The 14,609-nt window shown below is 38.0% G+C and overlaps 1 protein-coding gene across 6 annotated transcripts in view; it reads left to right on the top strand.

Annotated features, from left to right (window-relative positions):
* FHIP1A (FHF complex subunit HOOK interacting protein 1A) overlaps nt 1-14,609 on the top strand; it is a 199,639-nt gene that overhangs the window by 18,891 nt on the left and 166,139 nt on the right. The window contains exon 1 of one of the 6 annotated variants that reach the window (XM_074338443.1): nt 463-783. The exons of the other annotated variants lie outside the window; for them this stretch is intronic. The gene's annotated coding sequence lies outside the window, so the exon portion shown is untranslated. Of the gene's footprint in view, nt 1-462; nt 784-14,609 lie in introns of those variants that run through there. 6 annotated transcript variants of the gene reach the window in all.

The following is a 14,609-nucleotide window of genomic DNA, read 5'->3' as shown; positions in this document are numbered from 1 at the left end:
CCATCACTCCCAGCTCAGTTCATGATATTACCAGAAAAATTGTGCACCTGGGCCATATTATCTTGACTCTACTGTAGAGTTCAGTTTTCATCAGGGACAACAAAAACAGCTTTATGACCTTATTTCCTGTTGGGATGCTACTGGGAAATTTTTTCGTCACATCTTTCGGTGTCTCCTAGAGCAGCTCTTTCATAGTAAGCGATGATGAACAACTTTGCTTTCCTGGAGGAGAACAAATGTTTGTTCCTTGTGGGCAATCATATAATCACATGCATGTTTTCACCTTGGCTGCTAGGAAGCACCGAATCAAATTCTCTGCTCAACTGTGGTAACTGTGTGGGACTCAAATAAGTCTCCATATTTAAGTTGTATTCCAAAATCCTTACCCCAGTCTTCATTTTCTTCTCGAATTTATACTTTCCTTGGTCATGATTTTTAATTTTCTGCTGTAATACATGCATTTCTCATTAACCAACTCACATTCTTTGTTGCATGAGATGAAGGCTAAGTATAAGGCCACTAAGCTGTTTACTGTATGAACGAGATATATTTAGAATGTTATAGATCAATGCATAAATACAAACACATCAATACAGAAATTCAAGGACATATTTTGAAATGTATATGTTCTTTCTTTATGAACTTTGTCTTCATCAGTTGTTTTTAGGCCAATGGTACATATAATCACAGACTGTAGAACTCAATGAAAAGTAATGCAACAGCGAGAGCCAACTTTATGAGTAAATGTCTACATGAACCCAGTAAACTCTGCCTCTTGATCAGGTATTCTTTCCCAGATATATGAATCTTTGCAATAAGAATTATTTATATATATATAAATAATATATATATATATATATATGGAAACTTGGAGTGGATGTTGCTAATGGCGTGGGACTGATCACTGGACTCTGAGCTGATGTGATGTAGGGATGCTTTCATTTCCAATCCAAAGTGTGCAAACCCTGCCTCAGAAGACTGTGCAGTGTTGGCGGTTGTTCACTATTAAGCAGTGAATAGGTCACCAGTTAGGTAAACAGAATTGACCTTTTACCACTAATCATTCCTAGATTCTATTAAGTAAAGATCTTTTTTTTTCATTCTATAGAAGGAAACTTTGCTTTCAGTGACCAGGTGAGGAACCAGACTCCTTTATAACAAAAATCTTTTAAATTACAATAGGCAAATAATTAAAGGGATAGCTGTGATTATTGATTTGTCCTCTGTAGCCTCCAGTAGGAAATTGCCCCAATTTTAAAGTTGACAAAATGTAATCCTTGCCTCAAACCACCCTGTCAGTTCTTATAAAGGGGGACGACTACAAACCTGTGCCGATATAAATTTAAGTGGTACAAAAAAGGTGTATCAAATGAGATCTTTTTAGGAACCTTGTTTTAAAAATAGAAATTCCTAGATATAAGTCACTTTTGTTTGTTTCAGACTGATGACCTACTTTCTATTTACATGAAGTGCCAAATGTTGACATCAAAATATCTTTGTGATTCAATTTGTATCAGTATAAATGACTTTGATTAAATAACAGTGGCATTGACTTATTTAGACACCCATCCCATTACCCCAAAAGAAATGCAGTTATTCTAAATGTGACAGTAATGATTCCATCTCTTGTCTCTGAATGCTGCAGATACGGAGTTTGCAGTCCTGGTCGAGCTGAGGCCTGCTCTTCTGCCTTATGTCCATGTTTAGTCTCTTGGTTTTCATGAGAGCTTCTCAGCCCTACTCGCTTATTATCACTGTTCATATAAAAAAATTATATATATATATATGTATCTATATATCCAAATCTATATATCTATATCTATATCTATATCTATCTCCATCCATCCTTAGGGTTTTTATTACATTTAATAGACTCTTCTATCAGGAACCATCAGTTGAATTGCTTTCTGATCTCAGTATCAAAAATAGTTCTTTCTCTGGGCAACTGGTTTATTTTTACCCTCTGGACTCTGAATCTTACAACAGATCATGTTCCCCTCTTTTCTCCCTGCAAAGCTGCAGCAAAACTGAGAGTCCCTGCCCCTCCTTTTTCTCCCTCCTTTTTCTCCCTCCTCCACCTTACCTATCTACAGCACCTCTCTTCTGGCTCTCGTTCTACCTTGTGGTTACAGTGATTGGTGTACTTACCCTACTAGTTTTAAAAGCTGTTTGAAGATAAGGCTTCTACCGCTTTTAAAAAAATATTTTTTACTGTGCTGTCACAGTGCCTTGCACATATTTGGCATTCAAATAATGGCTGAATTATTACTAGGCCATTCAAACATAGCTTCGTGTTGGACTCTCCATAGTGATAAGGAGAAAGAAATATGTAGTATGCCAGTAAAGGTTTTGAAGTATGTTGAGGGTCAGAGGGATTGTATGTTGGAAAATATGGCCCAATGAAATAGGATACTCCTAAGGATGAGAGAAGAATGTAGAATACAGAAGCCAACATGTGCTGTTTTCCTCTTTGTGTCATATCTAAATATATTGCTTTATCACAGTTGGGAGCCTGGTATCTCCTAACTTTGCTCCAGTAAGAAAGATTAATTCTTTCTTCTCCTAGAAAAAAGATAAGGAGTTAGGAGAGAAACAGTTTAATCAGTGAAGGTTTAGAAGTTGCTTTGACATCTATGCATACAAATAGTGTAGACATACCTACTATGTAATGCAAATTGCATTGCCTCTAAAATGGTTGTGAGCTGTAGCCAGTGAGCCATGCATTCAGCTATTATTCTGTATGATTAAATTCCAGTCCAACCCAAGAATGTGGACAGACCCAGCGGTGACTTGTAACAGTATGTGACACACACTCAAAACTCTTTAATAGGAACGCCCATTGAAATGCAAATGAAACTAGTCAATTGAAGGCAAAAGATCATCACCTGTAGATACATAGTACACTTTATTTTATAATTAAGTTTACTTATAATTAAACCTATAATTAAGTTTATAATTAATCAATATTTGGTGTATCGAGAAAGGAAAGCTTTGTTTTTTAAAAATTAAAAAATGTGTAGTATTTTATCAGTTATTACATGTTATTATATGTTATTGGTAAGCATCACGGTTCTAATAGTAAAACTTTAAATATCAGATGCTTAAAAAAATACTAACCAGAGAAAGAATTTATTTTAATTGTATTTCTCTCTCCCTTACCCTCCTCTCCCTTCCCCAAATCATAAGATTTGTTCAATTAAACAAACAAACAAACAAACAAACAAATCCCCTGCCTTAAGAGAATTTCATTTTTAAAAAACTTGGCTTAGGGTCTTTAAAGAGTGTCTTTGAAATAGTGTGTAGTTGAAACATACCTTTAAGGACCCTTTATTGAATTAACGAAATTCCAATTATTCAGCATAATACTGATTATATTACACAGTTTCAAATTTTCTTCTAAAGCATATTTTCTTCACATGGAGCTTAAATACTTGCATTTTTGACATGCAGATATGTTCTAATTCTTCTAGGTCCGAATGAAAACTCTAGACCTTAGTTTCCTAATTAATGACAGCTATCATGCTGTATGAAGCTACGCACAAGTAATTAGAAGGGGGTGGTATGGCATTCAAAGCACTGACTCTGGAGTCTGACTACTTCATAGAGTTGTTGTGAGGACTAAATGAGTTTGTTCATGACAAGGAACTAGAAGAGTGTATGGCATGAAGTAAATGGTATGTAAGTATTTGCTGTTTTTATTATTACTATTGTATGGTTAAGCCATTTATTTATGTAATTAAAAAATAATTTTCATTGCCTCCAATTTCTTCTAAACAAAGTCCCAGCTCTGCAGTTTGACGTCCAATGAACTCCACAGAACTTTCCAGTTCTGGATCACACTAGTGCCCCTTGTTAGTTTTGGACTCAGCCGAGGCCTCTTCCTTAGTGTTTCCTACAGCATTTTCATTCCTGCATTAAAGTGCCTCTGTTACCGCTGTGCTATCATTCATCGTGTGGTAAGGTTTTCCTCCTCCCTCACCCGTCCAAATTCGTATTTCCTAATCGACCAGGGAAGCTTTCAGCCCTTACTTACATGAAGCCGTATGTATCATGTTTCAGGTCTCCTAAATGTGGCATTATTCTTACATATTCTTTCGCATATGTATTGTTTGGGATTACCTTTCTGAGGGAAGGGACTAGTTTGGAATAATGGAGTTGGGGATGAGGGAATGAATCACAAATCATAGCTAAAGCAAAACCTACGGAACTGGAACAAAGTTGACTTAATGTAAGTGAATTTACTAGCCTGTGATGAAATTTTCAGGGGGCTTCAGAAAATGCTAAGATCAAGTTGTTCTACTCTTTTTGGCATTAAAATGTCCTTTTTAAATAAATTATGGTGATAACATCTAGTAATAGTAATGGCTTTTAATACATTATCTTTATTTGGAACAGAAAATTGGCAATTAAATTGGTCGTGTGTGTGTGTGTGTGTGTGTGTATGTTTGTATATGTAATTTTACTAGTTTGTGAAATCAAAGCCTAGGAAAGGTAAGTCTTGCTGGCTGGCTGCTAGTGATGGGAGCGTACAAACTCCATCCCTTCCCCCTTCCCCTGGTGCCCATTCTCTCCCCTGCTCAGTTGCACAGTATTCATATTTTCATGGTTTTGGACATTGGCTTACGATTCTCATGCTGTGGCTTGACTCTGATTATCTAGTCTGGGAATGCATGAAAGTTACCTCCCAAATATGCAAAAGAGTTTCATTTCTTGAACTTCAAAGAATATTATTTTTCTTATTCACTGTAGATTAATCGAGACAATGCCATTCCATGTCCTTTCTAAGTAAAGCAGCTTTATTCATGTCATCAAAAGAAATTTTTATGGCTTCCTAATTTTTCAGGCTGATTGAAAAAGTCAGTGAGGATCCAAAAGACATTAATTTGTTCATTTTCTTTCCAAATCTGGAACCATTTGTTCTCTTGTTCCATATTGTAAGGCAAGTTAACATTTTCCTCCTTTTTCTGATTGTTTCACAATTTTAAGTTTTCATTGAATACACTATATGTTTATTCTTAGTTTTAGACAGTTTGATTAAGAGTCGTATTTGCTCATATATAATCTTAATAGTGTTCAGTAATACCACGGGGTCCACATTCGTGCAGACTTCTGACAGAATGACAGGCGTGGGAGCCAGTATTGTGTTCTGCAGAGCTGACTGGAGAAGCTGACGGGCAGGGTGTCCCCATGGTACAGCAGATGTAATGTGGAATCTCTTGGTCCCTGTGCAGTTTTAGACAGTAGATACCCACTTTCTCAGTCAGCCAGAGTTTATTGGTTGCAAAAAACAGAAGCCCACTCAAGTTAACTTAAAATAGAACACACTTAAAAATGTAAGATGGAACAGCCAAACTCAGTGATGCCAGTGGACCCATGAGGGATTATGGAATGGGCTAAAACATCAAGAACCATAGTCACCTTGCCTCCTCTCTTGTTCTGCTTTTCTCTGTTTCTCTATTTCCTTCTCTTTCACTTGGGCCAACATACACATAGCTGCCGGCAGTGACTTGACCTTTTGGTTTTAGGCCCATGGTTTTAGTTTATATTTTTCTTCAGTGACATTCTCAAAAAGACAGATTGATTGGCTTGATTCAGCCTATGGATGCATTCCCTCTGGATAAGGTGGCTTACCCTGGGGTTCAATGACCTGTTGGAGTTGGGGTAAGGAGGATTTAATATGGTACAAAGTAGACAGCTTTTAGTTGGATATTGTACCTCTCGCATTGGTTCTTTGTTTCTAATTTATTCTTCCCTATTTTCTGTCCTTTTGTCTTTTCATTACATACATATTTTGCGAGATTTCCTTACTGTTTTATAGTACTTTCACTGTATTTTTCTTTTCGTAATCCTATTTTCAAAAATATTTAAAAAGTTCTATAAAGTTCTCTAATCATTTGATTTCATTGTGTCTCATTCTTGTTTAATGGTTGTAGTATCTTCTTGAATCTCTTTGAATTATATTAGAGATTTCTTTTTAAAATGCTCTTCTGTTTCCTGAATTAACTGCTTATTTGCAGTGTCAGTTTTTTCGCCCCAATGATACTGATTTGTAGTAGGTTTTGGAGGTTTGGTTGCCTATTTACAATTAAAAATAAAGGACTGAGGAGAGTTTCCTCTATTTTAAAAAAGGTCTATATGTAGTTTTTTTTCCCCCTCCAGCTGCACCTCTCCCAGGTGGGAACTCTGAATAGAGCAGAGAGAGAGAGAGAGAGAGAGAGAGAGACTGTGTGAGACTGTGTGAGACTGTGTGAGATGGTGGTGGTGGTGGTGGTGGTGGTAGGCACTGAGTTGTCTGTTGGTCAGATTTACTTTACCTCAAAAATGCCCTAGTGAGGAGGATTTACTCCTAGGGACCAAAATTCACTTGGGAAACCTTCACAAGCCGTCTCTCACGCCCTGCCTGCTGCCACAATTGGTTTGGTCCCTTTAGAGATGAACCCCAGATGTTTTGTGTGTCACTGCTCTTGGCCAAGCTGCCTGAAAGCTCTATTAGAGGGTGGGAGGAGGTGGGGTGGGAGTACTGATTGTCAGCACTTCATCCTCTATTTCCTGCCTCCTGTCATCTTCCCCATTCTGTGATACCTGTTGACTCTGAGCCCAAAGCCTCCTTGGGGTTCTGTTGAGCAGATTGCCTCCTTCATAGCCCCCTTCGGTAGCAGGTTTCCTCTCACTGTTTCACCTGTCAGCACATTCCCATTTGCTGCTCTGTTTTGAGAGATTTGTTGAAATCTCTTGTCCCGTTAAAGCTCTCTTCCAGCAAAGTCTTTTTAACCTTAGGGAATTCTCCCGTTTTATTTTTTGACGCTTTTGCTCTGTTAGAGATTCAGGGGGACAACCAGGTTGTCAACCATCTTGAAATTTAAACCTCATTAGGTTGTTTTTGTAAACAATAGCATTTGGTTTTGGCTTTTATTTTCCTTTTTTTTTTTTTTTTTAAATGAGAGATATGTCATACATACACATATAAAAGAATCTATACAGTATATGTATAATTTAAAGAATAATAATAAAATGAACACTGGTACCTACTCCATAGCGTGTGAAATGTAATATTATAGTTTTAGTGCATTGAAACCCCTTCACGTCCTTCCTGGAGTGGGTGGTCTTCATCCCCACTGCCTCCTGTGGTAACCATTATCTTTCATTTTTTTGTCATTCCCTTTTTTAAAAAACAGATTTGCTATATGTGTATTTATTTCTACACAATATATTGTTTAATTTTAGCTGCATTTGCTCTTTGCATAAATGGAATCATATAGCATGTATTCTTCCAAACCTTGCTGTTTTACTCAAGATTATGGTTTTGAGATTCATCCATGTTTATTCATGAAGCTGTATTTTATTTATTTGACTGCTGCATCGCATTGCTTTGTAAAAATATACCACATTGAATTATGTTTTCTACTGCTCATGGACTTTTTTGCAGTCATGCACGTGTCCTAGAGTTCCTCTACTGTATAAACCTGGGAGTGGAATGGCCAAATCACAGAGTATGTACATGGTTAGTCTTACTAGGCGATGATAACTGTTTGCCAGAGTGGTTGTGCCAGGATATTCTACGTGGGTGTATGAAATTGACTGTGGCTTGACAGCGCTTGGTGTGATCATATTTTTTACATTTTGCCTGTTTGATGGGTATGAAATCATTTATTATGTGTTTTTAAAATCGAGATGTGATTTATGTGTAGTATAATTTATCTTATTGTGACTTTAATTTTCCTGATTATTAATGAGGTCACAGATCTATTTCAGTGGTGTCAGAGCACAGGCCAGCCAGCATTTTGGCTGAAAGGGGAATGGGCTGTGACTGCTGACGCTGGTCTCTAAGGGGAGAGCGCCCTACTTTTTTTTTTTTTTTTTTTTTGACTCTGTGGTTAACACATCTCTGAAATTTAATGGAAGCATATGTTGTCTTTATAAAATGACAGTATTAATTACTACCCATTCTTTTCTCTGTTTAACAATGTACCCTGAAGTAAACTTTAAGGATATTTTCTTTTAAGCTGTGATAGTTCTAGAAATAAAAACATTATGGTTAAAATAGTAAATTTTATGTTATGTGTATTTCACCATGATAATCATTTTTTAAAAAACCAAGGCTGGGGAAAAAAAGAACTTTTTGGAAGACTTAGGACTCTTACAAAAATGCAAAAATGACACTCCAAAGTAGTATCTGTTTCTGAGTGCAGAAGCCATCTTTCACAAGTTAATCACTGAGGCATGCTAACTGGGAATACTTCTTTTACAGGGAAGCTGCTTATTTTTTGTTATGAATAGTCTTTTAAGAAGGTTGATTTTTTTTTTTTTTGAGTTTTTGTAGATTTTTCAATGAATTTATTTTCATTTACGTTCTGTTCCCGATACTTAGCTATCACTTCACTTTCCTCTTTGTTGCAGCCTTACAGGTCTTCTTTCATTTCCTCTAAGCACTGTCCTCTTCCTTTCTCAGAGCCTTCCCACAGGCTGTTCTATTCCCTTTGCCTGCTCCCGTTTATTTTATTATTATATTTTAAAAGCTGTGGTGAAATATACATGTTATGGGCTGAACTGTATTTCCGCAAATTCATATGGTGAAGCCCTAACCTCCAGTACTTCAGGATATGACTGTATTTGGAAGTAGAGTTTTACAGAGATAATTAAGTTAAAATGAGGTCACGAGGGTAGGTCCTAATCCAATATGACTGGTGACCTGAAAAGAAGAGGGAAATTGGACACAAACAATTCCAGAAGGAAGACCATTGAAGACACAGGGAGAAAATAAACACCAACAAGCTAAGGGGAGAGGCTGCAGAGGAAACCAGCCCTGCTGACACCTTGATCTCACACTTTTAGCCTCCAGAATTGTGAGAAAATACATTTCTGTTGTTTAAACTACCCAGTCTGTGGAACTTTGTTATGGCAGCCCTCGCAAACTCATGTAATATGTAATATAAATTTTACCATTTTAACCGTTTTTAAGTATACAGTGCAGTGGCATTAAGTATGTTTATACTGTGCAACCATCACCACCATCCATCTCCAGAACTTTTGTCATCTGGCAAAACTGAAACCCCATTCGCCTTAGCCCATGGCAACCAGCCTTCTACTTTCTGTCTATGAATTTGACTACTCTAAGTACCTCATATACATGAAAATATTTGTTCGTTTGTGACTGGTTCATTTCACTTTACATAATGTCTCATGGTTTATCCATGTTGTGCCATGTGCCAGAATTTCCTTCCTTTTTATGACTGAATAATATTCCATCTTATATATATGTATACACATATATATGTATATATACGTATATACACAATGGAATATTATATATATAATACATATATAATTATATATATAAATATATATAATATATCTAATAATATATATAGATATAGATATACTACCTTTTCTTTGTCAATCCGTTGATAGACGTTGGGGTTGCTTCTACCTTTTGGCTATTGTGAATAATGTTGCTATGAATATGCATATACAAATATCTCTTCAAGAGCCTGCTTTCAGTTCATTTGGGTATATATCTAGAAGTGGAATTGCTGAATCTACTGTAATTCTGTTAATTATTAATTTTTTGAGGAAGCACCATACTATTTTCCACAGTGGCTGCCCCATTTTATATCCCCACCAGGGGATGTAAAGGGTTCCAGTTTCTCTACATCCTTGTCAGCACTTGTTATTTTCTAATTTTTTTGATAGTGGACATGGTTTTACTGGGTATGGAGGCTCTCAGTGATAATGCAGTGCTTTTTTGATTTTGTTGGAGGAAGTTGATGATAAAATATGGCTTTTAATTATCACTGAGTTAAGTCAAAGAGAGTGAATTATCAAAGGGTTGTGAAGTGGCATCATATGCCTCTTGATTCACATGTATCACCGTGGAGGTTCATTAGGAAGCATTGGAGTTATTGGTATGAAAGACTTGTAGCCATTTTTTTTTTTTTTTTTTCATATTTAGGCCAGGAACTTTCTTCTTATTCATAACCTTAGGTCTGCTTGTGTGATACAGAACCAGCGATGCCAAAATGTTGGCATTTCTCACTACAACGACTCAGAGAAATAGCTCTTTTGCAGAACTGACAAGGCTAGTAAGTCTGTTACTTTTCCTTCCAGGGCAAATTTTCATTTTCCTAAGTGTTTGCAGCTGTTTCAATGAAACACTCATGTACCTAACAGTCATAGTCCAGTGAAGAAAACTCAGCAAGTTGGACATATTAAGCTTCAGAAATGTCAGGTAGAGGTTGTAGTAAAACACAAGAAGCCTGAGAGATGCACAGGCGCTTTCTGAAGGGCATTTGTGAAGTCATGAACGAGTTACATGTTTAATCGTAAATATTGCATTACAGCTGCCTGAAACATTACAGAGTCAAGGAGGTTGAGTGAGGAATATACCCCTTAACTTTATTCCTTAACTTTAGTTTGTGTGTGAAAATGGAAAGTTTTCTGTGGGTTTATTTATTTTTCCCCTTGTCTACTTGTGTGCATTTCCCTTCACTCCAACAGCAATTGGTGGTGGCTTTCAGTGGCAAAACAAAAATCATTCTTTATGGTGGTTCAGCACGGAGCCACCCAGTCTCGTTGGGAGGTCAGACCCCTGTCTCCCCGCCCCCATTTTACCATTGTCGCTCCAGTTTGTAGAGATGATAATTTGACGCAGAAGCAGCTCAGTTTAACAATCACAAGCTCACAGCGTTAAGCATTAACAGTAGCATCACAGGACCCAGTAAAATTAATTTTACACACACAGCTCATAGTTTCCTTTGTGCAGTTTGTACCCCCACTGGTTTGAGAATTCACAGTAAATATAATTAAAGCTGTTGAAGCCAAAGCATAGAAGGTTGTTTCCTCTGTTATTAGCCACTCTTCAACATCACTGTAATAATAGTGCTTTGTTTAAGAACCCTGAAACCTCTGCCAGTGCTTCATAGGCTTTGTAAACTGAGATAACCACTGGTGTCATGGAAGGCGGGCAGGTTATCCCCCCCCAGAGATCAGCTACTCCTGCCTCATACTGTTTGCTGATTTAATCTCTCTGGAATAGTAAAACGGTCTTAGGAGTCCACAGGAAACAACACATGCCTTTCCATAGCACTGATAGAAGGAACATGCGTCAATTTTATTGCTTTATTTGAGGTGTGGCGCCTGGCACCCCCACCCCCCAGATCTGTCCTTTCACTTTGGAAGTTCGGAGCTGACTCCACTTCATTTTCAGTGCTTTGCCTGTTTTCTGAAAGTCTTTGCATGGTAGCCCCGAGCTCAGTCAGTGGGGCTACGTCTTGGTCCTTGTTATCACACGTCATCCAGCGCTGCCTCTGAAGTCCGAGGCAGAAGACTGGGTTTACTTTACTGTTAATTAATTGATTGAGGAGTTGTTTCATTTCTGTTTAACAAATAGATATCAGGAGTCTGCTGTGTGCTGAGAGAGCTTTGCTAAGCTCTACTGAGGTCTGTAAAACAAATGTAAAGCGCAGTGTCTGTTGAAAGGAGTCCGGAGTGTAAGACAGAAGCAAGGGGCCCTAGAGAAGATCCCTCGCTGGCAGCAGGAAGGGCTGCATTGTGTGGCACAGGGCGTAAGTGCCATGGAGCGCTAGGGAGGAGAGGTGGACACGAAACCTCTCAGAAGAGGAAACGAAGGCAAAGCAAACGAGGCATATCCCGTGGAGAGCTCCTTTCTGCCCAGTGACTCCCCGCCTCCTCGGGGGCTCACTCGGCCCGTTAGAAAATACACGCTGATTCTCTAACTGTAGTTAGGTACAGGATTGTTAAAATATATGAATAACTATTGTTCACCCATTAATGAAAGGAATAACTTTTTTTGTAGGGCAGGAGACTTGGAAAACACACATAGACACACAGAGAAAAAGAAATCACCTATATTCTGGGCACCTGGAAATAATCACTATTAATGTTGTGGAATATACCCTTACTCCTTGTCTCTGTGTAAATGACTTTGTGTTTACTTTGGATTCTCAGACTAAAGGGTGTACAGATTCCATATTGGAAAGAATAGAAGGAGATAGAGATTTTATAAATAAAAGAGAATTATGGTTATTTAATTTTATGATATCAATAAATCTCTGTAATAGGTAAATACCTTTATAGTCTTAGTGTTTAATTTTCTTGTATTTTTTACAGTGTTTTTCCCCCCAGAAATGATATATGTTATTATGAAGGTGTGTATTTATTTCTTAATTATTAGTTGTATTTTTATCATTAATGGAAAATGTATGTGGGCTAAGTTAGTAAGAAAAGGAAAACATTAAATGTTAGCAAACTTCATTTTTTGATACGTGCGAAGCTGCAGGTGAATGTAAGACCGTGAGCTCAGACAGGTGCATTTGGACAAGGTATTGTCTGGGCGATGGCCATTTCCCCGTAGGGAAGAGCTTGGCATTAGGAGTACGTTTTCTGATCTCTACTATTATAGTTGCCCTGTCCATTTTGTAGCAGACTAGGGACGCTAACAGTGGGATTCTGTGTTTTGGAAGAACCTCACGAATTCTCCATGTTTTGGAAGTTGTTACTATAAAACTATAACGTAAAGTACATGGCTTTTGACTGATTGGGAGGCCTTAAGCTTTTTGGAAATTGGTGGCTCCTTGCTATGGTTTTTAAAAAGGCATTGTTTTTAGTATACTCTCTATCTGCCCTAGTTATGTAATGTCCTAGTTTTTAAAAATATCCTGTGTGACCCTGAGATCTTTTTATTTTTTTTTTTTTGGGGGGGTGGAAGGGAAGGGGTGTCACAAACTCAGAGACCAGATAGTTTAATGAGAATATTAGATTCCAAGGAGTGATGAGGTCTATGACTTCTCTGGAGAATGCTTACCTCTCCAAAGGCAATGAAAAGAAACCAAACATATTGTGACAGCCAATCAGAAAGTCCAAATTTGGCTTAGCCAATCAGTCTATGCCTGTTTATGCCAGTTATTTCTGTAGTAGTAAAAGTAGTAGCGTAGTAGTATAATGATAGCAAAAATAGCTAACATTTTTGGAGAGCTTACTTTGTGCCAAGCACATGCATTATCTCATTCTGTCTTCAAAAGAAAGGTACATATTCTTATTACCGTATCTTAGAGATAAAACTAAGGATTAGAGAGGTTATTAGCCCATGTCAGAGATGGTAAGTAGCAGAATCAAAGCCAAGTTTGTCTGACTCTGGATCCTGAGCTCTGTGATGTTTTGGTTTTTGGCCACAGAATTTTGAATTGCATTCGGCAGGAAGAAAATTCAGTCAGTGGTTAAGCTACTCAGTGTTGGCACCGGCCATCTTTGTAGACTGGGAGGGAGCAGCCAGGCTTGGGAGAAAGGGCAGTGTTCTTGGTCCTTAGAGGAAGAGGAAACGGCAGGGTCAGGTTTGCTGCGGTGTGGACCGACTCTAGAAGATTCTTCACCAGATACCTAGGGAAGTGATTAAATAAAGAAATAGTTCCCATGAGGTGCAGATGTGCTTGGGGTTGGGTGTGTGCAGCATATAGGAGTGGAGAATGAGACGAAATGGAAGTTTAGTAGGAGCTTGTGACGTGGATGTTGGCAGATGTGAGTCAGGTCTACTGGGATGTTATATACCGTTGGCTTAACTGTGTATGAGGGAATATCTAGAGCTTTGGAATAAAGAACTGAAACATATGGGGTTTGAGATTTAATCTAGGGCTTCCTGTTACAACACACTTTAAAACTAAATGAGGTTTTCGTCTGGGTGGAGAGAACTGACTTCTCTCCACTGTCTTTTGTAACGTTATCTCAGCAGGCTCCCACTTACACACCTCAGAGTGGTTTTTCTGGGGCATAGTGGATCTCTATCAGGATCACTGGCATTTCCTGTGATATTTAGTAGAAAGAAAGTCATAAAGAAAGTATCCTGACAAACCCTTTGGTTGTTGAATTAACCAGCACAACCCAAATATTCCGCTGTTAGCACAGCAGCTTTAAACAAACAAGTCACTGACTTGTTGCACTGTGGCTCTCAAAGCCTCTCTGTCTAATTGACTTTAACTCAAGGAAATGAAAAGTGAAGCCGAGCTATTCCTGACTGGCAGCACGTGGATATGAACCGTAGGAAACACAGCAGCCTCTGTGAGAGGCCTGTTTCCATAAACCTCACAGACCCCTAAAAAGAATTTTAAAAATTTAAAAAAAGATAAGTATATAGATGTGAAAAAATGAAAGGGCTGTGTCTTGACTTTTTCCCTGAAAGAAGAGAATATGCAAAAAATATATGACAGGGTAGGGTTAGTTGAGTTTGCTTTCTACAGCCTGAGACTTTTAGATACTGAAGGAGGAGGAAGCAAACCAAGTTGCAAGAAACATTATACTGCTAGAAGCAGGGGGGTAGGGGTGGGACCAAAAATAGGGCAGGGGTTGGATCTAGGGAAGCCCTTCTGTTGAATTGTTTGGTTGGCTTACAATGATCCCTTTCCTAGAAGCAACAAGAAAAACTGGTCTAGTTTGTTTCCAGAGTTGGAAGAAAATAACTTACGTAAGCGACTCCTGGCTTTGCAACATTTCTGTATGGACTATCATTTACTGATTTGTCCAGATCTCAAGTGATGTATGTTTGTTTAGTAAACAAGATTACCTTCAGTTTCCTGTGGTGAAAGAGCAAATGGTTTGGAGTT

The sequence above is a fragment of the Rhinolophus sinicus genome, linkage group LG07 (genome assembly GCF_036562045.2).
Source record: "Rhinolophus sinicus isolate RSC01 linkage group LG07, ASM3656204v1, whole genome shotgun sequence".
In the NCBI taxonomy this organism is placed as follows: domain Eukaryota; kingdom Metazoa; phylum Chordata; class Mammalia; order Chiroptera; family Rhinolophidae; genus Rhinolophus; species Rhinolophus sinicus.
The sequence above is the reverse complement of the archived record's forward strand: the minus strand, read 5'-3'. Positions and strand labels throughout refer to the sequence as shown.